The 26,146-nt window shown below is 40.4% G+C and overlaps 1 protein-coding gene across 10 annotated transcripts in view; it reads left to right on the forward strand.

Annotated features, from left to right (window-relative positions):
• Positions 1-26,146, forward strand: part of SLC45A1 (solute carrier family 45 member 1) — an 81,854-nt gene that overhangs the window by 40,515 nt on the left and 15,193 nt on the right. For 9 of the 10 annotated variants that reach the window (XM_085311549.1, XM_085311551.1, XM_085311550.1 and 6 more), the window contains 2 exons: positions 3,615-3,723; positions 4,435-4,524. The gene's annotated coding sequence lies outside the window, so the exon portion shown is untranslated. Of the gene's footprint in view, positions 1-3,614; positions 3,724-4,434; positions 4,525-14,257; positions 14,345-26,146 lie in introns of those variants that run through there. The other variant, XM_085311559.1, reaches the window with a different exon arrangement.

Here is a 26,146-nt window from a genome sequence, read left to right on the forward strand (position 1 = left end):
CCCATTGAGTTTCAGCTACAGGCAATCCTTACTTCACATGTCATTTATACAGAATCACCATATTTTAGGGGAGATGTCCTGAAATCAACAAATGAGTGATATATGTGTATGTGTGTGTGAGCTATATAGACACATACACATATCCTGTTAGTCATGCAAGAAACCTTTTTTGTAACACAATATACAATGATGTCGTCTCTGTCTGGCATTCATTAAGTTGTTATATCTTGGTGTTTTGTGAGTCTGAATGAAGATGAACTTCCAGAGTTGTAGCACAGGCAGTAGTCTAAACTACTGAGCTCTCGTTGAAACTCATCATCTTTAAGATTTGTGGCTCTCTCACGCTTGCATCATAATCAGTGCCATAGTAAGCTCTCCTCATTTGTTGTTACTGCCTGCTAGTAAATCTTTGAGGTGGGCTTGCTGGATTGTTAATTAAGAGGTTTTGCTAAGTATATTAAGTGACGCATCTTTAAAAACAAACAAAGAATCATACCTCCTATTACTTCTGCTCTACTGCTTAAAATGGACCATTCTGTAGTTTTAAAAGACAAGGAGTCTGAACAGCTCAAGTGTTTGAGCTAACTCCTAACACAGAATGTTATAGCCTAGGGCTGGCTTCACTGGTGGCACAGACAGAACAAAATTGTAGGATTTCATCAGGGCTGGGCATGAAAATCCTATGTTGCTTGTGTGGATGGAGGAGTGTGAGAGGAATTGGTATTGCCAATGAATGCCAGGTACTGATTGATGCTTCTTCTGTTTTAAGTAATTTAAAATCATTTTAAGTTTGTAAGCTACTGCTCCCTCTTGTTTTGTCCAGTTTGCAAAAAGGAGATGCTAATTTTCTAGCAGAAGCAATGAAACCAGGTAGAACAGTATCTTGCTCTTTTATATAATATCAAGTGACAAATATTCAATCATGTATGTTCGCCTCACTTTCTATCTGTTTGATTTTAACGCTTTAGTTGCGTTAAATTTTTCCAGAGTTATCTAGGATTTATTTCTAATAATATATCTATCAGGTCGATTTGAACAGATTTGCTCTATTTTGCGGAAACTATTTAAAACAGAAAATGTTTTCCAAAGTCAGAAAAAAAGAGTGAATTGACTTTTGGGGGCAGAATGTAAGAGAAGAGTCATCTCACATGAAGATATTGAAAAAGTTTTGTCCTCTTGTACCTTTGGGGAAATAGCCCGTTTGCTTCTGACACTAGTCATATATAAATGCTGTCTGGGATTGCCCATCCATGTGGCCTGTGTGTGTGCGTAGCACTGTAGGTCGTGTTCAGCGTTTTTGCGCACATGTTCTTTCCCTGCTGAAGTCTTTCATCTCCAGAAGATTATTTAACTTCTCAGATTTTTAATGGAAGACTGTGCAGGTGGATTGTTAAAGCTGTTGTTGAGTCCCTTAATCTCGGGGCAATTTATTGGTATCCTGTTGATAAGCAAAACAGTTCTTTTCCAGAAGTACCATTTATGACTCTTACCGCCTGTTTAAATTCACCCAGTCCTTCTGGAGTTCATCCAACCCTCAGTTTTCAGACTTGTAGCAGAACTTTAAGGAGAATTTTAAAGCTAGTGTTTGTTTCTGTTTCTCTAAATAAAGTGTGTCACAGGACTGACCCCAGGTATTTTTAGACACACTGTTTCTTCTGCTTTTTCTTCTTGGATTGTCTTCAGCCTTTCTGGGAAAATTATGTGGAAACTCTCAGGACCAAAGATTGAATATTAAAAGACAAAACATGTTTTCCCTGAAGAAAAAGATTTCTTTCTGTAGTCCTAAACAAATCTTAAGCTGGAAGGCACTGTACATAAAAAAAAAAAARAAAAAAGGGTTTTGTTACTAGTACTCCATACTACAAGGTAATTTTCTGTCATTTGAAATCTATAAACAGTGCCTGGGCTTCTTCCTGAGGATTTTATCCAGCTTGCACTCTCTCTTTTACTTTAGAAATGACCATGTAAAATTCTAGGTCTCTCTGGTATCACATCATGGCAGAGTATCACATTGGTCTTCATAGGATTTAAGAATTCTAAGAATTTTCTTTTTCAGGATCCACCTGTCAGACGAGTTTTGTTACTTAAAGTTTACTGTACTGAAGCACATGACTAATGTGTGTGTGTTTTGCTTTTAAAGTGGAATTGTAGAAACCTTTGGGAGTTTAAAAACATAAAGGCAGGATGCAGCACAGACACACGTCATGCTGCACAAGACCCTCAAAGCTAGAGAGTTGCTGGAGGGAAAGAACAGGTATTGGGAAGTATAGAGAAAGGGGCTTTGGTGAGTGGAACTGTGAAGACAAGGAAATGAAAGACAGGAACTGCCTCCTTACTCCTCTTGTCCTGAAGAGAACAGAAGGTATGTACAGGCCCCAAAGGTTTGCAGTGTGTGAAAATTAATATTTATTTTTCGTCCCTTGGTCCCAGCCTTTGGGAGTTACTGAGCACTGGAGCAGGTTGCCCAGGGGGTTGTGGAGTCTGTATCCCTGGAGATGTTTAAAAAAACCTGCCTGGATGTGATCCTGTACAATGTGCTCTAGGTAACCTTGCTTGAGCAGGGGGGGTTGGACTAGGTGATCTCCAGCGGTCCCTTCCGACCTCAACCATTCTGTGATTCTGTGATCCTCCTGCCTTTTTCTCCAATTTCAGCGTTTTAGTCATATACACATATATCCTGTCTCTTACCGGAAACATCTACTTTGTGCTGCCTCAAGGATCTCTTGTTTTGCTTTTTGTGGAAGTGTTAACAAAGCCATTTGCCTGTTCTTTCTTCTGCAGTTCTGAAAGAGAATAGCAATTTTTAGGTTTGCATAAAACCTCCTGTAACATGTAAAATATGCCTTATGGTCTAAAGTGTTGTGCTATTATTTCTTCAGATGAGAATGTGGCATTCACGTTTCTACTAACACAGTAGTGTAACAAATGGTGCAGGATGAACTCAGTATTTTCTCACTGGTCAAAAGAGCATCCTTTTCCTGTGAGGGCAGGCCAGGTAGAAGTCAGGTTACAAAATCAGACTGACATAAGTGTAGCATCAGCAGAAAAAACATTATGTGTTCAGGAGGGATGTCCAAACATACCTTTATACTCCATTCTGATAAAGGCCGTTCACGCCTCCCTACAGCGAAGTATGTGTGTTAAAAAGCCCTGTGTAGTTGCTGTGCTTAACAAGATCAAAGTTTGCAAATACACCATGAGCTAGCAAGAGTTGCTCAGTCGTGTCCAGTCATGCCAATTAGAATAGCATCAATTAATAGTGAGCACATACAAGTGCAGCAAATGTCCATAGGAGGGCTGCCAAGCAGGCAGCAGGTTCCTTTTCAATGCTGCCCCAGCATTTGGACTGCTGCATTCTTACTGGATGTATTGTGCATGGGGTTGCGTTTGGGTCAGGCAATGTGATATAATCACCTGAGTAAAATGCTTTAGTGAGGAGTTATTTACAAAGTCATTTAGCTGTTAAGTGAACTCCCAGCTGTATTAAACTGGCTAGTGCACTGGGCTGAGCTGTAATTCAGATGCATAGACTGATAAACAAAGGGTCACAGTGGCCTGATTAAAAGTGTTTTTATATTTTGCATTCTTGTATTAAAATCTTGTATTGCACACAGATTTCAGCTGTGAACTTTCGAGGCATCTGGGCAAAAAATGATAGATCACCAAATATCAAGACTGAAAAGTGAGCATGCTGGATGGCTGCCTCTGGAGGAAGCCTGACAAGTGAGTATGTGCAGAACTTCAGGGTTCAATTCTTCCAGTTTGGAGCATGATGCTAACAATCTGCTCATGCACTTGTGCATATAGTCCTGTTGTTCTCCACACCTCGTAGGACTGAGCCTCAGTTGAAAAACTGTGAAGGGTGTAGTCAGCAGGTTGTGTCCAGAGACCTCAGTAGTTTTTTCTCTTGTGCCATGTGGTAATATGCATGCTTTTCACATTCATAGGCAGAGCCAGCTGTAGCAATGCACAACCTACAACCTGTTCTCGGCCAGCTGCTAGTCACTCTTCTCTGAATGGTGCAAGTGCAGTAGTTCTTAGCACTGTCATACATGTTGATAGAAAAAAGTGGTATTCCTGAGGTGGAGTGCGGGCAGAGATATCTGTTGTGAGTTTGTAGTCGGAAGAGTAGTAGTCATCTAAATGTTTTAAATGTAATTCTATTGTAATCCATAAAAAGGAATTCCAAGGTGCAAAAATTCAACAGTGTAATAAAAACATTCCATCTCTGAGGTATTAACTTTTTAAATGTGTATAAGAAGGTGTTCCCTACAGTAGAGAATTACATACTCAAATCATTAATCAAATGTTTAATTTTTTTTTTGTGTAGGATTAGTAGTCTCTTATTAGAATTATGTGCATATGCCCTGACAAAGGTACAAATTTAAGCTATTTTGTGATGAACTAATTAAAACCAATAATCCTGTTTACTAGTGGAGCTCCAGCAACAAGAAGCTTTGCCATTTTATGGCTAGCGACCAACACGAGAGAGACTTTTGTCGCTGTTCCACAGTGAAGGCTAACGTGAGTATGGCCTGTAAGACAGGAATCAGACTCTTGCTTATATGTTGAGAACATGGCTAAGCATCCCAAATGACAGCACTTAGTCTTTAGTTTTAGTTAATTTTGCAATCATTTGCTAATTATCTAATAAGCTATTAGCTTAATTTCAGAATAAATCTCTAAAGATTAAATATCCATGTGAAATGTTTTTCTTTGTTATAAAGAGTATGTGCATTTTGTTCAATACTGCATTTGATACATATAGTTGCTAGATATTATTATAAAATGTAACTGCATTAATAGTATAGCTTTTGAATTGCGCACTTTTTTCCTTTTTTGGAGGATCTGGAAATACTGAAGAGKTTTTTTTTTAAATATATGCAGATAGTTTTAGTAATTTATCTGTTGGGTGCTGTGTAAATTGAGGTGGGAGAAAGCAGTGAAACCCACTGTAATCTCTGAGTGATGTGACAGAAATCAAAGAAAAGTGATTGAAAAAGCCCTGTTATTCAACTTATGAAAATGTGAATCAGCTAAATGATTTGTTGCTGTTGGAATAGTCCCTGCTGCAGTGGCCATTGTGCATGTTGTACAGGTGTTGCATGGTTCAAGAGGGAGGAGTGGCAGAACTCAGAAGTTTTGCAACCGTTATCTCTTAATTTTTAGTGCCGGTAGTTTAGTGGAAAGTTTGCTTATAATATGTTCCAGCCACAGGGTGAGCGATTTGTAGCAGTATTTAGTAGTTGTTAGTACTTGAAAATACAAAAATGGTGAGTTTCTTGAGATTGTAATTTAACATGAGATTGGCGACTCTGTGTTTAAAACAAAAACAAAAAACCCTCCTTGAGTCTAAAACAGTAATTCTATGACATTAGCATGAAAATACAGGAAAATAAACAGTTACCATGTTTGAGGTGTAAGAAACATAGCAGTGTCCATAGATGATCAGCTTCTTGTGAGCAGTTTCCTAACAAATTTATCAGTGTATTAACCTTTCTCCTCCAATTTTATTTTGTCTTTGGAGAGGTGGAGGGGTTCCCTTTGGAAGGGGGAGGCATCTGTGTATATGTTTTACATGCAGATATATTTTATTCTTCTAGAAAATAGGGCAATATGTACTCTTCTGACTGGTTTAAAATTGACATACCATTTCCAGACCAAAACAAAAATATACGTCTGCAGTCTGGGTTGAGTCCAAAGCATCTTTACCTCCAAGCTGGTTTAGGCCAGAGAGACAGGATGTTCCACAGAGCAAAAAACTATGTGATTAAAGAGCATGAACAAACACAGAGTATATTATTAACAAAACACCAGGCTGTATTTCATGTCGGGTTTTCTGGTTAGTGACCCAGGGAACTGACGCAAACTAACAGAAAGACAAAGGTCCAGTCTGCTCTAGTATAACTGATAATTCGAAAAGATTCCCCGGAGTCCCCATTTTGTATGGCAGTATCCAAAAGCTGTTCTCACAAGCTGTGCCAGCAGTACTACTGAAAATACACCACGATGGGACACCATACCTTGGAGCATGCAGTGAGGGAATTCTTTTGGCAACTGCTGGGGAGAGGTTTTACCTTGACTCGTGATTCTGTAGGTGTCTAACAGTTAGGCTCCCTGTTATTTCCAGGCTCTTTGCTTGCATGCCTTGACAATGTCTTTCTTTTCTGCCTGGCATTCTGACTCACTGATCAGTCACTGTCCCTCTGTCCTGCCCTGTAGGCCTCTTCATTTTTTGCAGATTCCTCCACCTCCTGATCAGCAGCTGTCTGGGCCAGGATCTCTATGGACAGACTATGAGTCACGCTGCTATTTGATGAGGATGCATGTAGTAGGGGCGTGAGGTGAAGGGTAGATGGTGTTTGGAGATTGATGGAGCCCTTGAGGGGCTAGCAGTTGATAAGCAAACTTGCAGTCAAGCAGGCAGATAAGATGAGGTAGTGCTGGCTGTCTGTAAGCAGGCAAAAGTCCTGGACCCTTTATGAAGTTTTTTACAGACCTGGGATGTTCTGCTCTTGGGAACTTGCTAGCCTTTGACCCCAGAAAGCCTGAGGAGATCTATGAATCTTCAGTATGTAAAAATTTTTTKGGGAAATGCAATGAAAAAGTCTCAGAGCTGCTGTGCTCCATGCTGTGAATTTGCATGTCTTTTCCTAGGGGCTGTACTTTTCCCCTCCTCCATCACTAGTAGAGGACTGAAGTGCCAGTGAGCCTGGGAACACGTGTGAAGCCTGGTGATGTTTTAGAAGACCACTTTCTCCTACATCAGCAATGTGAGGAGATCTTGGAAAATGGAGCATCAGGCCTGTTTGGCTTTATTTTTCATAGAAAGTTACTTCATTATAAATAGTCTTATGTAAGATGGATTTTTCTCCTTGGGACTTCTCAGATATTATCAGCTTTTCAGTCACTACTTAATGCTTATAGCCAAACACAGAGATACAGCCATAGTTCTTCAGTGTTGCAAGCTCATCGTATTCAGGATGCATATTAGGCAGGAGGGCAAGAAGCATCTGGTGCTCTGGGAGCTGTGGGTGCTGAAGCCTTGACAGGCAATGAGCTATTGTTTAAGATGACAGCTTTCTTTTCCTGTACTGCCCACAGCATCATTCAGGAGCATCACTCATCTCCCTTAAAGAGAGAGAGAGACTGCCTTCCCCTACCTGCTGTTACTCAGCAGGTACACTCCACTCCTCCAGATCCAAACTAGAAGATATTTTTTGCTAATGCTCCCTCACTCTTCTTTGTTAACTGAAAGAGGTTATTGCAGAAGCTGAGAACACCTGCGGCACTCTGGGCATGATGCTGCTTTAAATGAAAGGAGATGAACTGTAGAGCAGCACATAACAGAGGCCCCTGAGATGCCTGCCTGCCTGCCTCTTTTTGCGTGTGTGTGTGCGTGCRTGTGTGCAAGCGTGAATCACAAGCTGCAGAACTGGGAAAGCAGGGGCATCAACGTGGTTATTTCTTGAATCATTCATCAGCGGGTCAGCTGGCGGATGGCTTCAGCCTGAGGTGAAAGCTTGTAACACTCCAGCAGGCAAATAGTTCCATAAGTGAGTATCTGCATTTCATCTGCATCTTGTATCATCTCTGTGAAAAAATTGGACGTAATTGGTAGTGCTTCAGTTTCCTGTGTCTTCCACCGTATTCATTTGTGTTAGGACAGCTCAACTGTTTTATAAACATGTTCTAAAAATGTGTTTTAAATCTGATGAGCTTGCAGCGTTAAAGAAGACTTAAAATACTTGTGGATCTCAAATACCGGAACTCTGACACTTTCTACCCAGCGTCAGTTAAAGCTCATACATAATAGTGAGATGAAAATTCAGCATTTCTTTTAGGCTTGATCAGAGAAATCATTCAGGGTACCCTAAGCAATTAAAGAAACAAATCATTTTTCAGTGCTTGTGACTTCAAAAAAAAAAAAAAATCATGATTTTTTTTTCCCATCCCTGGCTAGAAAAACTAACTGCTGTCTCTTCAAAAAAGAAATATCTGTGGGAATCTTACGGCATTAGAGTGTAAACTATGGTACCAGTGAGAGCAGCTAGCCTAGAAATTTTCATGCGTCCTTCATACAGAAAACACACTGAAGTTTTGCAACAAAATGGCAAACATGACTTACTATGAGCTGTTTCCTAACCCAGAAACTAGACTGAATTTGAACTAGTGAGAGATATCGGAATATTTGCCTAAACAGACATGGCAGCAGTTGTATTAAACCTTCTGAAAGGTTCAGACACCCACTTTTGCATGGTTTGCATGATAAAATCTCAAAGAACGGAATAGAAACACTTTTTATAGGTAAAGTAACGATTATCGAACTTTTCCAGAATGTTCTGTCTTTACATTGAAAAGATTTGCAGATTTTTCAATAAGCTAGGTGGGGTAAAAAGGCAAATTTACCCTCTAAAGCACCATCTTCTATTTTTGTCCCAAATGCATAAAGCTACTATTATATTTTCTTAATCCAGACATTTTGAAATGCAAATTGCTTTTTCTTTGAGTTCTGATATTCATGATGTGACAGTGTTTTCTTTATTAGGAGAGATGCTGCAGTTGGAGGCCATAACTCACAGGTTACTTTTCTCTCCATCTCACCTTCTCACAAGATCTCCCAAGCTTTTTAAGACTCTTAAAAATATCCATAGTTTAGTAGGCAATTCTCTGTGGTACGGATTTACAGGTACTGTAGCTATTAACATAGTTGTTCCATAGCCTGAAAAAATACAATTACGAGATTTTAAAATTTGCTCTACATTTAAAAACTGGAGTGAACATAAAATGTAAACTATTATCTTTATTGAAATGTTTCCATTCTGGAGAATATCTAAATATATTGTTATTGTAATGAAATTTTACTTGCTCTTCAACACTATTTTGGTCTGTTTCAGTGCAGTGAGAAGTAAAAATGGTTTCTGATTTCATGAGTCTGTTACTGGGAATCAAATGAGCTTGCTCACTTCCTGGATCATTGCTCACTTCATCTAGCCATTACGCTATTAGACAAGAGACAGCAATGGGTGCTGCTTCTGACTGTGTTCTTTAGCCTTCTTTCTTAAGAAAACAAGGTTTGTATGAACATGCTGTCCTCCTCAGGTAGTTTTGATTGCATTGGCATATTTTGGCTACAGCAGGACAAAAGACTGACAGACATTCAGCTCCTGCAGTCTTTGTGACAGGAAGTGGCTACTTAGACGAGAGAGATCCCATGAGCAAGGGAATCTGCAGTCAGTATTGACAGCTGGGAGAGGCTGCGTGGAGAGAGGCATGCTGAAGGCCTCAACTATAGGAGAGGTTCCAGTTGGAGTTTGTRCATCATCACATGGTAGATGCCAGGGAAATCAATCCCAAGACAGAAGTCTGTGGCAAACAGGGCTTCATTAGTTCTGTTGCTCTCCTGCTTATTGTGGTGAAAGTACCCATGTTTTCTGTTTTTATTGCTCCATGTTGCTGGAGTGTGGTGGCTGTGCTCTAGTTTAAGGAGACTTAGACTCAGGGATGTATGGTTTGTCAATCCCAAGCAGGCATAGGAAGGAAAGATCTCTTAAGAAGAGGTTCCCAATATATTGGGCACCTGTGGCCTGCAGAGGAGTTTTAATAGTGACCATTCTCAGCAGGAGCTGAGTAGCTGCTTCGTGAGGCTGCAGGATCTTGTTTGACTGTGTGGGAAGGCAACTGAATGGCTCAGTGCTGAAGGAAATGCTACTGGACTCAGGAATGTCAGCTGTGTACTGCACATCCTCTCCTAACTCATCCCTTGCCCCTCTTACTTCCCGCAGAAGCAACTGCAGGGCCAGGGCCAGTTGTGAAGATACCGCATCGTCAGAGCACATAGCTGTGCTATGCTGTGGCTGATCCTTAAGCCAAGCATGCTGTTGAACAATGTCTTCTGAGGTGTTGTATTTGTACGATCTGTTATGTTGCATCCGTGGGAGTGACAGAGCACTGGAACAGGTTGCCCAGAGAGGTTGTGGAGTCTCCTTCTCTGGAGATCTTCAAGGCCTGCCTGGATGCAACCCTGTCTAACATGCTGTAGGTGACCCTACTGAGCGGGGAGATTGGACTAGATGATCTCCAGAGGTCCCTTCCAACCTTACTGATTCTATGATTCTGTGATCCCCTGAACGTAAACCTATTGCACTGGTCCTGAATTCTGTGTTGCAGCCCAACATCCTTCCCACCCCATCTCCTCCCAGTCCAGTGTTCATCCATGAACRAAACTCTGCAACCCTTGACATAGATACTTTGATCATTCAATGGTCATGGGGCATGTTCGACCAAGTGAAGTACCCAAAGCATCTCTTAAGGCCTTTGGTGAAAATGTTGGTGCTTGCAGCTTCCTGAGAAATTGAGTGGCTTGATAAGGATGTGATGGAATGGTCCGCCAGGTATAGGTTGCAAATGCTTGCTTTTGCAAAAAATCMGTGTTAACAGTCGAATCTTCAGTTGTTTCATAGGACTCTGGGGTGCTGGTCCACTAATATCTTACTTTGGTACTATTTAAACATCAGTGTGAGTTAATGATGTTATATGATATACATTGCTTTGCAGTCCAGAGCAGAAACAGCTATGAGAAATACTTTTCTGTATACTGTTGACAGATTGTATCCTCTTAATGCAGTAATAGACAATCTGACTATTACAGATTTTTTAAAAATTTATCCTAATGTATTTAAATGTATTTCCTACTATCCTAATGTATTTCGTACCATCTTTAAGTCTGCTGGAAATTGATTTTTTTTTTTCCTCTCACTGCCTCTTACTTCTGTTGTCCATTTCCTAGGTTCTTACTATTTTAAGGTCCTTTCTGACTTTCATTAATTTTCAATTCTCAAAATTGACAATGCCACATTTAGGACAAGTGTTTTCGGATTAAATTCACCACTTTTGACCTGGCCTGGCTTATGGGATCTCCTCAAGAAAAAATATATTTTAAACATAATTTCCAATTGCTAGAAAATGCGTCTTTTCCTGCCACAGGTATAGTCTTCTACCCGAGGTTTGGCTACAAAGCTACTTCATGCTTCTTATTTTTCAGGTCAAAGTAGTATCCAGTCAGACTTTGCATGGTATAATGAAGAAACAGGATTTTCTAGCATGGTGAGTACTTGCAGTGTCAACAGACTGATGATTTCTAATGACCAAGAATCCATGAAACACTGCACCCTAAATAAAAGCAAAAGGGAGCAGTAATCACTGGATAAATACTATTTCACCTCTACATGTTTAGTAGGCAGCTTCAGGGAGGAATTTAGGAAAGGTACATTGCAGAATGATTTACTGTGAGCTATCATCGTGATCTCAAGGAGCACTACCTGAGCAAGTTCAGAAAAGGAGTTTTGAAGGAGCTATTTAAAATGACAATATGGCTAGGGATTTAATGATCATGTTCATGAAAAGGCTTTAAGTGAAGATCATGTAGCAGTGGTTGTTTTCCGTTCAGCACTCACTGTCTGTGACTTAAATTGTAAACTTACTTCCTTTTTGTTATCTTTGCTGGATGTACACTTTCCAAGTCTCTCTTGGCTTTTTGCTTCCACAGCTGAGAAGTGCCTCTCTCATGAATTCTGAATTTGCTGCTTTTCAAAGCCATTTTCATTGAATAGCTTCTGGAAAAGCTATAAATGACCTTGAGATGTCACAGATTTCCTTTATTCCATCTCCTCCATCCAAGGCAGGTTCTTATATCCCTGAACATTTTTTCAAGTGTGCTGGCAGATAATCTTCTAAATCTCCAATGGCAGACTCTCTTATCTCCCCAAACTATTTACTGTTCTTCTGAATAGAAGGTTATGCCTCCTATCTAACTTAAAGTCCATGCAGTCATCCTGAGTGCTCTCAACAGAGTGCACTAAGAGAGTGGGGCAAACAGAAGGGTTTTTCTTCTCTTCTGCACAGACTAAAAGATCTCTCATGTTCAGAAATAGGCCAGGGTTGAGTACCTGCATTGCCACGGGGGTTCTGCACTCTGTGTCTTCCACCTTTGCTCTGTTTTTCATAAATAATTCAGTTAGCGGTTGTTCTGTAAGTGTTTCAAGGAAAATTATGTTACCGTTAAATCAATCCGGTAGTTTGCATAACATTGTCTATGTGTGAGTTTACTTTATTCGTAGTTTCCTGTCAGATATACTGAGTCTTGCAATGTGAGATCAATAAAACAGTTMTACTTACATAAACATTTATACCCAGCAAACTGGAAAAAGGTTGTTGCAAATTTATATTTCTTCATCTTTCATCACTGCCATCGAGTATAGGGATGGACAGAATAGCATAGGTAACATTAATCTGGCAAAAGAAGTAAACCGCCTGACTCTATTGCAGAAGAAGTTAATGTGCTACAGAATGTGAGAAAATTAAGGAGACTATGGACTAACAGTAAGTCAACTACAGAGAACTTTTCAGTGTTTTTGAAGACGGTAGTGGTCTGACTTCATCTACTAAGTTTAACAGGAGCAAAACATCCCACACAGATGAGGAAGTTTGAACTTACTGTTTTGTGAATAAGGGTACAGTGTGTCACTCCCACACACTGTTCTGCATTTGCTATTGGAGGCCTAACACTATTAGTAGGGTTTTCAGGTTGCATATTTAAGAACTGTGATCTGTTCCCATATGTTAAGAGGATTATTTACATTCATTCAAACACTCTGATTACCTTGAAATAGAATGTATGATTTTACCATATGTTTATTTCTTGGAAATGTATGTTTAATTCTGAAATTTTGCATATTGAAATGGTATTTTTGTTATCCTGAACTGAAACCATTCTAGGTCATCCAATTTTACACCTCTTATAATTTGCAGCAGCAGCAGAAACTTCAGGATAATTCAGAGAGGAAAATATATACCCCTCTCCCCCCAAAAAAGCAAAAAAGCGAAGGAAAGAACACCCCACTCCCTTAAAAAAAAAGAAAAAAAAAAGTATCCAGAATGCTAAGCATAGCACTACTATTTTTGTAATCAGTATTACTAGTTTTATACATGCAGCCTTTTCTAAGTCTCTTAAAACATCATCTGACACTCTGCTAATAATGAAACATTGATTTCAACAGAAATTCTTTCTAGCTGTTCCCTTTCCCTGACCTCTGTCCTGGCTGGCAAAGTGGCAGTCATCATAAATTTTTCCATAAATTATGCAGAACTGTAACTATTTAATTACTCAACCAGTGATTTGGCTGTATTTTGTATAGCTGACTTTAGAACACAAAATCCATGTGCTGTATATTTTATTTCATAGCTTGATTCTTCTGCCTGTACCTTCTGGAATATGGAGGGAAATACAGAATGTGTTGCTCTGTTTGCGTATGCTTAATGATGACAAGCACAACTTGAAAGATTAAACTTGATGTGCAGTCTAGGAAATTTTTGCAGAGGCCTTGGGTAGAAAAGAGGAATCTCTGCTTTGCCCTCTTTAGCTTCCGCAGGGCTACCTGAGGGAAATGCCGCTGGGCTGAGTCTGTAGCAGCAGTGCTGGGTCAGCCTCAGCTTTTCCCAGCCTCGGGCAGCTTCACTGGTAGCATGGCAGGCCGGGTTCTGGGAGTATAGATCAGTGGAAATGCACTTCGAGAGGGAGGAAGCAGGTTTCCTGGAGCCTCTATGACACAGACAGTTCTTCAAGAGCAGATCTCTGTTCCTTTTGGCCAATCCAATACGCTCGCTGATTTTACTTTGGTGCCTTTAGATTTTTTCTTCATGTGAGTGCTTGCACTGCTGGAGAATTTCTTCCTGTCTGTGTTGAGCTGTAGGAAGCGTTTAAGTTTGTTTATAACCTGTGTGTATTTACAAMAAATTTTGGTTTCTGTGTTAAGTACACAAAAGAAAGTCAACTTACTTCTCAAAGCATTGCTGTTTTTTAAGGTACTTCATCCCAGAAATTGAGCAGGACATGTTATGTCTTCCATGGCTTTTTAGGCAGATTACCGTATATGTCAGATATAAATTTATCCCAAGACTAAGCAGGGTATAGCTATGGCATAAGCAGTGCTACTTCTAGTCGCATTTTGCTACAGCAGACTGGTATTACATTATCTTGGGAACCATTTCTCCTTAATTTATTTGGAGCACTTTTAGAATAACATGGAGATTTTCCTCAAGTCAGTTATTCAATCAGCTGTAGCATAACTGAAGTCTGTTCTTTCTGGAGTTTGATGTTCTTGAAACTTGAACATAATATTATATTCTTTTTGGCTGTTGGCTAAGTAAAACATTACAGTATCATTACTTGTGCAGGAGAACTCAAGTTTTGACATGAGCACCAGAGGGGGAGTGCTGTGAACTTGACTGCCGTCGCTTCCTTTTGTGTCTCAGTGCAACCTACTAGAAGGAGAATGTGATTAAGGTATGTGCAGTTCACTGTGATTATGACCACTGCTCACCTCCCAGCCTTGATTTTCTTTAAAGTTCTGAACCCTGAAGAATTCCCAATTATTTGTACATGTTTTCCTGACATTTGCTCATGCTGGTTTCATGAATGATCCAATGTGAAAATTAATTTCCTGTCTCCAGTGAAGGTTGTCAGTAAAATGTGTTACAGAAATATAGATGAGAGAGAGGCTGTGAACTCACTAGAGAAGGGACTAAATTAGTTCTAGGTGATACACACACAAACAATATGCAGTTTATGGTCAAATTCCACAACAGGGCGTAGAGCATAGGGTAATGATTTCACCTCAAAAGGAATAATACCTAAAAAACAGAGAAAGTGTATTTACTCCCGCTCTTAGGGAAAATTGCTATCCAAGCAACTGTGAATCTGTGATTTGAGTCACCTTCAAACTGTGGGGAGAAGAGRTCAGAGGTCAGCCTTTTTGCAGAGGAAGAGGATGAATGAGTTGAATTTTCTGGTTGCGGGGTGGATTAGTGTGGTGAATTAAGTCCTATGTTGAGCACAGTACAAGAGCTGTTTCTAACAGAACTGTATGCCAAATGCATTTATTTGGAACCAGGCCTTCCTGCACAATAGCCACTCTACTACAAACACAGAGTTCTCTGGTAACCATATCTCCTTTGCTTTTTTTGAATGCTGTGAATCAATTTTTCTCATGATCTAGGTATCTACACTACACTGAAGAATTGCATCTGCAGTAATTACTTAAAAATTAATTTATAGACCGAATGAGAAAGACTGTCCATTTATACCTGCCCACAGTCCACATTAGTTGCAAGCAAAAACCTCTGTGCTATGATCTGCTGATGCACAAGAATCACATTCACAGATTGGTAATCCAAGATGATCAATGGGCACCACTTCAGTAGCATCTACTCCACTTGTCTCTTGGCTGAAGAATAGTAATAGCATAACGTTTGATGATGCAGAATATGCTTTAAAGTCCCCAACACCAAGGTCATACCTCCATTACTTAAATTAAGCATAGTATGGGATTTCAAAATACAAAAAGAAATCTGAGCTAAGAAATCTGAATCTAAAAAAGCTTTGGGATTAAACTACTTGGAAGAGGGGACGGGACTCCAGTGATGCTGTTTCTTGACCAGTTTATGGTCTTCTAATTGTCTGTTACCTCTTCTGTCCCTAAGACATTAATGCAAAGAGCAGATCAGCAGAGAAAATACAACTGGAGGATGCATTTGGTTTGCTATAGTGGAATCACTTACTTTGGCATTGTTTACCTGCCTCCTGTCTTCTGATTTACTGTGACCTGCAAGGGGACATTCCTCTACCACAGCTAAGGCATTCAGGTGGAGTTAATTGAGCAATTAAATTACCAGGTGATGGAAGTAAAATCGCATCAACACAGTGGATGGATTTAGCAATTTGACTCCTTTTAGTTTATGACTTACTATTATGTACTGTGTGCATTGCTACATAGCTGCACACTCTGTGCAAAACAAAGAGGTAAACAGCTGTTGTGACGTACACTTTAGCTGATACGGGGGTCATAACTTCAGTCAACTGACCAGGGAGAAAGGTGACAGTCGGGGTTTCTGATGGTAAGTTGGTGGATATGAACAGACCATTTAATGTAACTTCCTCTGCACCCCCTTCCTTTTAGAAGTGTCCTGATGGGTTTAGAGCTAAGGCTGAGCTAACATGCAAAAAAGACCTTTTTCCAGTCAGGTGCATTTTGCTCCTAAGTAGCCATGAAGGGAGTGCACAATAATAGGCAGTGTTCAAGTGCTGGTGGGCTTATACAAAATTGCAAAGAGAAGTTTACAAAGCAAATACCATTATGGTTGAGAATAGCAAAGGCTGAAGATCCAGTTGATATGTTAGGTGGAGGCAGTCTAAGGTGCATGAGTTTCTTCAAGAGAACTTCTTAAGAGATGTGACATATCCAGGGCAGCTGTCTGGCTTGGCAGTTCTGGAAATGATAAATGTGATAACAGCACATCACAATTGTAGCTCCCTCTTCCTGTACAGAACTACTACTATGGAGGCTGTTGTTTTGGTTGAAAGGTCAGTTAAGGCARAAAAAGACATATCCACAGCAATGCTAAGATTATTAATAAACAGGTAGAGGACAGAGCATTATAAGTGCTATTGTGGTAGAAAACATAGTGAAACCTCAAACCTTAGAATGGAGGGCTGAAAGGGATGTGACATGCTGACTGAGATGAACTTCTGCAGTGACATTAGACCAGAGTGCAGTGCAGAAAATTCTACTGCTGTCTAAAGCTGTTGTGCTTCCATGCAGGAATTCTATGTGTTGGTCTGGTCACAGAGCCCTGGAGGAAAGAAAGAAGGTCTCTTTTGGCTTCATAGAATGGTTCAATTTCAAATTAAAGAGGATGTTGCAAAAAGTCACAAATGTTGACTCCTGAAGTTAAGATAGGTTGTTTCCTTCCCTTTTCCTGACAGTATAGGAGGTCTCTCAAGTATCTGTATGTTTCTGCCCTACTGAATTTCTCAAGGGAAAATAATTCTGAGAGGATGCTCAGAGTCAGTGTGGCGCAGTGTGCCGTGAAGCGGAGGAAGAAACTAGTCCTGATCATCTCTTTTGTTGGAGAGAATGTATAAAATGCACAGTATTCCCAGGAACAATACTGTAATAAGACTATGTGCTCCTGCATCTATGAGCTGGGTGGCCCAGCTTTTTTATTACTGTCATCCGTGGAAAGTAAAGGACAGGTTCTGTTGGAGGTTCATGTACTGTGTTTGGTAGCAATGTTTCCTAGGGAACTGGGTGGCTTGGGAAGCTATGCAAAGGTAGGTAACAAGTTAATTATCAGGAAGATACATGCATCAGACCTGTTTCTATCCTATCCAACTTTCCATATAACAAAAAGTAGTGAAAAAAAATCTGCTCCCTAATCTATGCAGTTGTATAAATCCCAAGTATTACCTTTACCTCTGTTCTTTTCAGATGTGAAATCTGTCTCTCTATCCCTTGATGAAGGGGGATTTCCCTTGGGGAAATTAGTTTGGGGTCACAGTGTCCTTTCTTCTGAGACCTTAGAAAGAGATTTTTTTTCTCCTTGGCAAGAGATTGCAAACTGGCTTGTAGTGTGGGATAGATGTGATTTAGTTCTGCCCTTACTGTCTTTGAGAAGAGACTTGTTAAATAGGTGCAAAGGTCTCGCCTTCACAGTTACAAAGGATCATTAGTCTTTTGGACTGAGCTCTTACATAGCAGAAACACCGACTTCCATCCACATTCCCCTCTAGCAAGCTCTGTTTGACTAACACATGTATTCCACAAAGGCATAAGTGCCCACTACTTCCCCTTGTAGCTGATTGCAATGGTTGATCCCTTCTCACTCTTAAAAATGTGTGCTTTACGTCTAATTTGAATTTATTTAGCTTTAACTTTCAATCCTTGATTGGACTGGCTGATTTAGAATAGCATGTGCTCTGTGAAATAACTTACACTGAAATCTGCCTACTCTGTTTTGTTCATAAACTCAACAGATAGATAGAATTCCTTAACTCTACTACTGCAATGCATTTTTTAGCTCTCAAATCGTGTTTGCCATTTTTCTCTCTGAGTTTTGCAGTGCTGCAGTGCTTTCAGTTGTGGGCCACAGAGTTAGACTCCAGTGTGAGTTTTATCAGTAACCAGGGCTAGAAGGGAAAATACTCCCTATTCATTAAGTATCCCATGGCTGCAGTCAGACCCCTTCCTGCATATGTCTCCATAGGGCTCAGCCTCAGAAGAGAACAATCACTGGAAGGGAGGAAAAGGATTTTATTTTCCATGGCCGAGGCAAGCTTTGGCTTCTGTGCTAGGATCCTTATTGCATGTATTAAGCACAGTCACACTGGGCACTGAGAATCTGAACCTAACTCCATTTGGGTTTTCTTTCAGTACTGATCCTAGTTGAATGTTGTTGGCTTCATAGTTATTCGTATGTTCATGTTAATAGTTAAAGAGCTCCAAATCAGTGACAGCTTAGCAGCTATCTGTGTCATACTGCTTCCTGGCATCAGTGTTCAAGAGCTGAGAGATTATTCATTTACTGATTCCTACATGTTTGGTCTTCAGGCATAAAGCTGACCTGGAAGCTGCACCTAGATTTTCGTACAGAATCAAAATCATGGATTCTCAGTAAGGTCAGTCAGTCCTAGGTCCAAAGAGTGGATAATATTACCAAGTAACTGGGTAACTGTGCGTCTGCAGAAATCACTTACTGCATGTGGAAAGGAGGAAAAAAAAATCACGTCAATAGCAAGCCTGTTTTTATTCTACCAGGCAGTAGATTAATTAGATTACTTTGAGGCCTGGCCTCCTATTTTGTGACCAAAGGTCACAGTTCCTGTTGGAGAGACCAGTTAATATATCAGCGTATCAGGTTAGCCTAGAAATTTAATCCAAATAATGTAAAGGAAATCTTTGTGCGCTGTATGTTTACCTTAGCTGGTAGTTAATCAGGGTTACTGTTTGCTACCTGTTCCATTTCTCTTACTCAAGAGCTTTAGCAAATGTTTGTCTGACAGAATGTTCTGTTCCTTTCCCTTTTTTCCTTTCAAAAAAAAAAAAAAAAAAAAAAAAAAGGGGGGGGGAAAGAAAGAAAAGTGTAGTCTACCCCCAGTGCAACTCCAGCTGCAAGGTCATGTTGCAGGCTGGACTCTAATCAGAGGAGTTTCTTTACTGCTGATGAGGAGGGGTAGACAGTGTTTTAGGCATGAGAATGATCCACCAAATGGAAATAGGGGGCTTAACCAAAGAGTAAGAAATCAGAGTTTTCCTCTGAGTATCTCAGAAATTAGATGTTTAAGCCTTTTGGCTTATGTGAAAACACTGAACAAATTGAATACCAAAGTGAATAACCTGTTTATGCAGAAGTCTGGATTACTAGATAACTAACTTGGCCAGACCAGTAGAAGCAAAAGCAGGCTAGTGAACAGCAAGCAACCTCTTGTTCTTCACCTAGGTGTCCACTAATAGCCCCTGCCTGAAACAAGGCACAGATCTGCTATCTYGTCTAATATAGCTGTCCTCCTGTTGTTTCAGGAGGAAGTTGTATTTGATAGAACTCACTGTACAACACTGTGGCGTCCTACAGGTGTTGCTTTGCAGTATACTTATTAATCAATTTTGTTTGAATGCTGTTCATACATTGCTTTGAAGGTGTGGAGCATTACACCAGTCCCTATTGTTGCTCTGTCTGTGTACGTATGACCCAGAACGGCTGGTACCTGAGCATTAGCAATGCTGGTTAGCACTTGAAGTGACAGAAGTCCCCTTTGCTAGCGATGAAAGGGGAGGGGAAGATGATACTCTAGGAAATGGTTTATATCCAGTAAGTGTTTATATCCCACATGGCAGAGTACTAGAATACTGCTGCCAGCAATGAATGTTGGAGGGAAGGAGGGAAGAACAGAGCAGAGCTTCAATAAGAGGGTTTCTAGGCTGTGTCGGAGGAACTGTTAGAAAATAAGGATAAGTCACTAAAARCTCTTTATGATTTTGTACATGATCCAGGGAAAAGGAAATTGTACTTGTCACCCAGCAAACGTACTCAGATTTGGTTGCCATAGAAGAACGCACTGAGCCACATCTGCTCCTCAAGTCAGGATGCACAGTCTCTGCTTGTTTCTGTGCTCTGCTGAGCCTGCACATGGCTGTGCCCTGCTCTGCTGCTTGCAGGATTGATTTGGTGTGTGAGGTGGATAGAGGCCTAGAGGGAGATGGCCAAGCTCTGATGAGTGGCATAGGGGGTTTCCTTTCTCTGATATTTCATCTTTGCCCTTTTCTCTGCCTCGGTGTATGCCAGAGGCAAGGAAGGCTGTCAGAGTGGCTCTGGGACCATCCAGGAATATTAATGTTCCTGTCTGTACCTATTTATACTAAGTGGCCTTGCCACACCCTAACATCTGTCTGTCTCCGCAAGGTAACTGATTGTTTGGCATGACACATAGACAGCCCTCTTGTCTCATTGCTAGACACTTTCAGGCAGAAAGTGGATGACACCCCGTGCCTCTCCTGTTTGACAGGCACTCTGTATGGATGGAAGAGGCTAAATTAAAAACAGAAGTAGACTTTCTGGTTTTTCTTGATAACTGGAGAAGGGAGCAGCCTGTGCACTGCAATTAACATCAAGTGCTATTGCAACTCATCCTGTAATGTGATATAGATATAATCTTAGCAGAAAATTGAACAGTGCACTGAGTCAGACACATAGAGCAATGCTGGGTTTTGAAGAAAGTAATTAGCCCTAGGGATCTGGTAGTTTTTCTTTTCCCTAGTGATAAACAAGGGAAGTGGGATGGCACTTCCCATAGGCCTCCAAAGTCAATTTAGTCAAGGTACAGAGCCAGTTTGTAAACCAAAGCATTTATTTAATAAATCCTTAGTAAAAGGTAGTTGCACCTTCCATCGCTGCAGTGCCCTCTATGTCCCACACTCTTTTATCTTTGTGAGCTAGAATACCTGGTATCTAGCTGGTATCAGCCTGGGCACTGCCGAGGATGTCCCCATACACTACCAGCATGGCTGCCAGAGAACACAGCCTTATGCAGCACTTCTTATATACCCTTTATTGTGTCCCTTGCCACGTGGTACCATGCCTCACCCACCAATGACTATGTGTGGGACAACAAACCTGCCCAAGTCACTGTGCACCATGCTTACCCAGAGGAGAGTTGCTGTGGGTCTGCCCCCAGGTGTGGTGCCTTGCCTGACTGTACTTTCCTTCAGCCCCCTGCTACTCTAGTTGCCCTCTCTTAATGCCACACTACACGTGGTGTGTGCAAGATCAGTGATTTGAGCTTTTCCAGAACTTAATGAAGCACTCACAAAGAGAATTTGGTTATGCTTCTCTGCTAGAAGGTTAAGAGTATATTGAATCACAAAAATTAGATATCTGATGGCCAAGAGATCTTGTTAATGACAGGACTTAATGACTGAAAGCTGGAGCTGAGAGAACTCTCATGAAAAGCAAGGAATCGAGCTGTTTGGGTGACATAGTGGGCATGATGGTTATAGAGTGTAAGAGTTCCTTTCTCTGTCCATAGTCTAGTAAGCGGAGTTCAAGGTTATCCATAAAATCTCAAATGCTTGTTCTTGGCTTGCTGGAGATGACTCTTGACCCATGTGATACAGCAAGGTAAAACTGCTCTGAATAAACCACAAGAGCATTTAGGAGTCAGGGAAGAAAAATCTCACAGAAGCCGTGTGTTTAAATGAAAATTGATTTTAGTCCTAAAATATTTAAAGCTTGTGCCTGCTCTAGTTGACCACAAGCTCATRTGTCCAGGGTTCGCACTCTTTCCTCCTTCATTCCTGCCATAGTGTTTGTCACCTTTCAGTGATTTCTCACATCTAGAAGAAAACCTGGAAGGTTTTGGGGGGCATCATAATGTCCTTTTCTTTTGTGACATGCTTAATGTACTATGAGCACATAGTGAAATGAAATACTCCAGTGAGTTTCTCACATTCTTCACGTAAGAAGACTTTGTATCTTCTTATGATTCTCTCCCTGAAGCTGCACCTAAGAGGGATTTACAGCACCAACATATTGCATGGTAAAGCTGCCTGCATTTGACATTTTTGTTCAGCATTCATCTGTCCAGAAGTCCTTGGTGAACGTAGCCTAGCATGTGTGTTGCCTTGGAAGAGACTTCTGCTCAGTCTTTTTTCAATCAGTTGCTGATAAAACAGATTATGGTAAAGAATATTGTACTTCCCTGGTTCATTGTCTTATTGCATTGGTTACAGGGGCTGGCTAGCAAATGAATGGAAAAGTCATCATTTAAAGGCTGGTCCTTTTGTAAGACCTAGTTTTATCCTACCAAGTACAATACCGTTCAATTTTCTGAATTCACTAAGTGCCCTCTAGTGGGTAATTCTCTGTATAACTTTGGATATTCATTGTCAGAGACTGACCACCTGTTGAAGGGGTCAGTCCTGGTTAGGACAGGAGCAAGGTGAAAGTCCTCAAATTATTTTGAGGAGAGTTAGTTTATCCTGCAGAGACAATTAAAAGTGCTCATTGAACAGTCACTACACAAAGATCAGGATGGCAAATCATTAGCTGTATGTGCAGTGCTACAGTCGAAATTGCATGTCTGAACCGAAGCAAGTGTCAAACCAAATGCAAGATAGTAGAAAAAAAAATAGTGGTTTGTCAGTACCTAAGATTTCAATGGTTTCAGTGAGGCCTGGCAGTAATGAAATTTTTATGCATAATTGTCCTCTAAGACTTGAGAAAGGGCCACAGTAGTCCAATTTTAGTCTGATACAGTGGTTCTGGATTAGGTTGATAGAATGCATATGTTTCACTTGTACCACGGTAGTATTCAAGCTTTTCTAAAACCAAATTGCTTCCTTACTAGAGACTTTACTTTTTTAAAAACAAAACCAAACCCCCCCACCCCCCCAAAACAAAAAAAACTGAACTTGCCTGTTTTATGAAGTCATTTGGATTATGGCCCCAGTTTATGTGCTGCTTCAAGTGTTTGTCAACAGAAGGGATATTTCTGTCTTTTCCTATTGTTAGAGCTCTACGCTCAGTGTTGTGCACTGTAGTTTTAAGGGTGCACTTGTCGGGGGCAATACTTCTTAATGGATTGTGTTAGGAGCACATAGTTACCTAGTACCCATAAAGGAAGGCATAGATTTAGTCTGTTCCCAGAGAGGAAGGGTTGGCCACAAACTCATTTTCTATTTGTCTGAGTGTGAGTCTAAGTGTAAGCTCACAAAGGGCTCTACTAACGATTATCTAAACATGCGTATTTGTTTCTTGAAAATTTCATGTTTTTATCTTAGGTAGTAGTTTGCTATGTTGAATTTATTTTCTCAAAAAATTGAAAGTTTTAATGCAAATGGATTGGTGCCGTTATCACTTTCATTCTTCAGCAAAATACTGTCTTCTCTTGATAGTGGTGTTTTGGGGAGATTGTTTAGTTTCTTTTTTCAAAGTAAAAATGCCTTTTAAGTGTTTAATTGCATCCATTATAATAGCCAGCGCAGGAGTCTGGTTAATCCAGGTTCAAGAGCTGATTTATCTGAGCTGTTGAAGTCATATGACAATAAGCTAATGGCCAGATACAGAGATGGTGTGTAAATGGCATATATGAGACTTCTTTGTGCTGTTACATTGTATTAGCCTCCCAACAGCTTCTTTTAGACCTACTCAGTTGACATGTAAGGGAAGCTAGGGCAGTGTAATTTATACAGTAAGACGAGCTCACCATGTAAGCCTTAAGAATATATAGTTGAAATGCACCTCACCCTGTTTGAACTTACTTCTTTTTTTGTGTCTTACTCTGCGCTGTCTGATACTACAGGCCATGGGCCTTGTTGCATGACTAGGCTTTTACTGAAATATAAGTTTACTTCTTCAACTGGTATCAAAAATGTTGTGGAAACGAAAGGTCACTTGAATTTGGGAATGGGGCAAAAGCTCTAGCGTACCTGGAATACATCTGCAGGAAGATTTCAGGGAAAGAGAGCAAGAATGAGTGTTTTACAAACTGGTACTGGCTCTAGAAGGTGTGTTGCTGAGGGAGCAAGGAGATTTGGGATTTGGAGAGTGCTTCAGCCTGTATGCAGATACCTTATTTTCATGCAGGTACCTCTTGCAGTTTTTGCTATTGGAAGAGTTAATTTGAAATAAGGATAATACTGTGTCATGATCAGGCTATTTAAGAAACACCTTGGTCCCTTGTTTGCAAACTCAGCACCCTTACAAGTTGTCTAGGGTTGAAAAGGCACCTGTTTAAATTATTCAATTGCAAAYGAATGATAGCATCAAGAAACTGCCTCATTGCCCTAAGAAACTGAATGATTAATATGTCTTTTCTTTTAACTACACTGGACAGCATGAGGAATATTCTAAGCAAAAGGAAGAGCTATATCAAGCTTTCTGAGGGAGTACAGGAATATTTGGATCATTACACTTGCTTGGAAAAAGACTGCATGTAAAAGAAAGGAAATGATGCCTAGTGGCAAGCTTCTTGTTAAATACTTAAGCTGCTCTTTAGTTCTCAAGAAAAAAGCTTCAGGGAAGATGCAGCAGACTGAGACATGGTGGCTTCAGATGCAGTAATCAGAGAGGGAAGCTGATGTACAAAGCCACATAAGCTGAGTTGTTATTTTTCTCCTAGTTCCTTTTGAAAAGTCACCCAAAATTTCCTGTGCAATTCGTGTTGAACAAGTGCATCATGGAGTTTGAATCCATGGCACTAAATCCTATACATCTTGAAAAAAACTTGTTATAAAGAAACTATATACATATGCGCGCRCGCRCACACACACACATACACATACACACACACGCACACACAAATAAAAACCCCACCTATGAAAACACTAACTGTTGAAAAGTGTACATACTGTATATTATCACTGGCAATGAGTTTACCAAATCAGCTGTGGTGCTAAGTGCTAGGGCAGCAGGGCTGGCTCTGTCAAATATTCTTTCAACAAGAGCTAAGTGTTGATGAGAAATGGATAAGAGTTTGCAACTCTTTCATAAATTTTAAGTGTTTTCTTTAATCTAACCTTTTCAGTTACTAATTAACTAATAAGGAGTGCCCTCCTTTCCCTCTGTGGCCCCTTCAGCCCTGAATCTCATTCCCTTTAAAAAGGCTTTTTCTTTTTTCCTATTGAAAGACTTTAGTGGATGAACAAAAATTAACTTGTCACATCGATGTGGGGTAGGAAAAGAAGGACATTTGTTTTTTTCTGTATTATTGTCAGGCTTGGGGTGGTCAAAGATGACAGATTAAAGTAGACCATTTATTCCTTGCAAGAAGTAAGAAATGCACGCCCAGAATGAGATAATGTATGGGACCTTGAGCATTTCTGTGCCATGAAGAGGAAAGCTGCCCAATATGTGGTACCGTCACTGACTCAGAAATTGTGCAAACTGACTTGAGTTGAGACAGGCTCAGCAATTACTCTGCTGTAGCCTATGCTACCCTGGGATATCCTCATTTGCTGTCCTGCCACCTCACTTGCTTCATCCTGGAACTCAGAGAAAGTCCTCCAAAACTGAAGTCCTTCAAAACAAGGAGATTTTTTCCCTGCTTTAAACAAAGTAATTTCCACTAAAAGGATGACAAAAAAAGGGGGGGAAGGGGGGAAGAGAGATGAAGAAGTCTACTTAAATAGAGAGCCTTTTTTTTTTTCTCTCTCTCTCTCTATGTGGAAGGACTGTAGTTTCTGATGCATTCCTGCAATACTGGCAAGGGAATGCTTTTGAGAATTCCTGCATTAAGGGCAAACAAATTGTACTACTATTGCAGGATGTATGATTTGTTCTAAGGAGCTCTCTGGCTATGCCCATGATCACCTACAGAAACACAGTAGAGTAAAACGTGTTCTTGGCCTTTCTGAAGGGACAAGATTAGTGTATGATCTGTACCGATATAGGTTTTCCCTGACCTCTTTGCTTCTGTAAGAGCATATTGTCTGCTGTTCTGCAGGAGGCAAAAAATACCTTGTAGAGGGCGTGTGCAGAATCCTTTGCAGACATGAAACACAGTCTCTGCCTCTATGGGTCACTGAGTGAAGATTTGCCCCTTCTTAAGGATTCATTTGCCATCAGATAATCTAAAACTGCAGCACCTGACCATGGAACACCTTTTACAGTATGTCTATTTGGTACAGACTTAGTATCTCCAAAAAGATAATCTAGTTTTGTTTGAAAAAGACACTGCCACTTGCAGAGGGCTTCCTGAATGGCATCTTGGAACCACTGAACCTCATAAAAGATGCCTTTAATGAAGTTAAAAAGG

Source organism: Rhea americana, unplaced genomic scaffold (genome assembly GCF_003343005.1).
Source record: "Rhea americana isolate MKP2758 unplaced genomic scaffold, rheAme1 scaffold_343, whole genome shotgun sequence".
Taxonomy (NCBI): domain Eukaryota; kingdom Metazoa; phylum Chordata; class Aves; order Rheiformes; family Rheidae; genus Rhea; species Rhea americana.